The sequence below is a fragment of the Anopheles gambiae genome, chromosome X (genome assembly GCF_943734735.2).
Source record: "Anopheles gambiae chromosome X, idAnoGambNW_F1_1, whole genome shotgun sequence".
Lineage (NCBI taxonomy): Eukaryota > Metazoa > Arthropoda > Insecta > Diptera > Culicidae > Anopheles > Anopheles gambiae.
The window spans coordinates 4,525,846-4,527,656 of record NC_064600.1 but is presented as its reverse complement, the minus strand read 5'-3'; positions in this window follow the sequence as shown (position 1 = coordinate 4,527,656).

Here is a 1,811-nt window from a genome sequence, read left to right as displayed (position 1 = left end):
TTATTGAGTCGCTCGAGTTTAATGGCTGTACTACGGGACCGCCCCATATGATTTGAATTGCTACAAGCAAAACAAAAACAAAAACAAAAACGAAACTAAGCAAAGCATAATACAAACCTTGCATTGTAACGATTGTACACATACAAACGTCCTTAAAGGATGTAACACCTATAATAAACCCGCTCCAACGAAAAACAACCACACACACACCTTCGCATGCGTTACATGATAACGGCAACAAAAGGTACCAAAAAAAAAACAGGAATTTGAAGGTGCGTGTTTCGTAACGGCCGTCAACAAGCGTGGAAATTGTGGAATTGAACGTTGAGTTCTGTTCGTTAGATGCTTCGCTCACAGCAGACCCGATGTGTGTGCGTGCGTGTGTGTGTGTGTGTGTGGGTAGCCTGTCGTTTCCACTCGCCGAGCCCGAGAGTGTTGTGTAGCAGTGTACTTGTCTATTTGTTTCTGTGCGTTGCTGTGTAGCGTTATGCAAAAGGAATGCCCCTGTACAGGGGGGAAAAGAAGCGTTACGCGTGGGTACGGTGAGAGCATCTCAAAGAGAGAAAGAGAGCATGGCGAGGCGCAAGAAAGGAGAGATAGTAGAGGAGTTATTTTTAACGAAAACAAAAACAAAACAAACAAACAAAAAAACAAAAACCGTTTAACTAAGAAGTATATTATGTATTAAATGCTGTGCAACGCCGCATGTTATGCTGTTTTCTGTGTAAAAAGTGCGCCAATCGTTTGTTTGTAAGCCTCTCAAATTTACAAACGTTACTTTATCCCTCTCACCACTTCATGGCCCATGCAAGCGTTGTTTTCTCTGCTCTAAAATTTAAATATGGTGCTGCCCTTCTCAAACAAACGAAAACAAATAGTGTCACACCGGTGAACGGTGCAGCCAGCAAACAAACCTACCGTACAGTAATGCGTGGGAAAATGGGAAAATATGCAGGAAGAGAATTGCCGTTTATTTCAACAACAAAAAAACAAAACTCCCCGAGCCTGGGCGCGAGAGAGAGCCATAGGCGGTATGCTGCGTGTGGTGTGAGGCAAGACGTGTCCGTCATCCAAATCGGGCTTAATTCGTTAGTGATCAAGTTTTAGCGTTACGTTTTTTTTTTTTGGCTAGTTGTTGCTTACCATATTAGTCTGTAATGAAAAGAAGAAGAAGAAAAAACAATCTTATTTCCCACAACGGGGTAGGCGTGTTAGTTATATTAAACTTATTATTTCGTTTAATTACGTTTAATGCAGAGCCCGGTTTGGTGGGCGGTTTTCGCGGTACCGTATAACGTTAAATATATGTATAGCGTTAGGATTTGTTTTCGTCCGCCCTGTGCATATATGCCTGCTCCCATACCAATGCCCATCGTCCGACACAACGCAAGTGCAAGCGCAAGCCTACAGTTGATTGTGAAAATGTTACATAAAATCCCGCAACAAAAACAAAAAAAAACAAACAAACAAAGTTTTGGTTTGCTCTCCCATTTTCGGTAGCGTTTTTCTTTTCTTCATTTCGGCAGGGACATGGGAAATGCAAAACAAAAAGGAAACAAAAGCCCGGAGCGAGGATTTTTCTTTTAAAAGGAAGTAGAATAAAGCTGACATTACAATATATACAACTGGTCCAACATTATTCGTGGAAATGAAAAGAAAAAAAAAGAGCACCGGACGTTAAGTTTTCATGCAAGCGTTGAAAGAATTTGCAACATCAACGAGAAACACCACAAGGTGTGAAGGAGGAGGTAAAAGTGTCGAATTTGATTTGAAACAACAACAAACAAAGAAACACACACAAAAAGTGATTG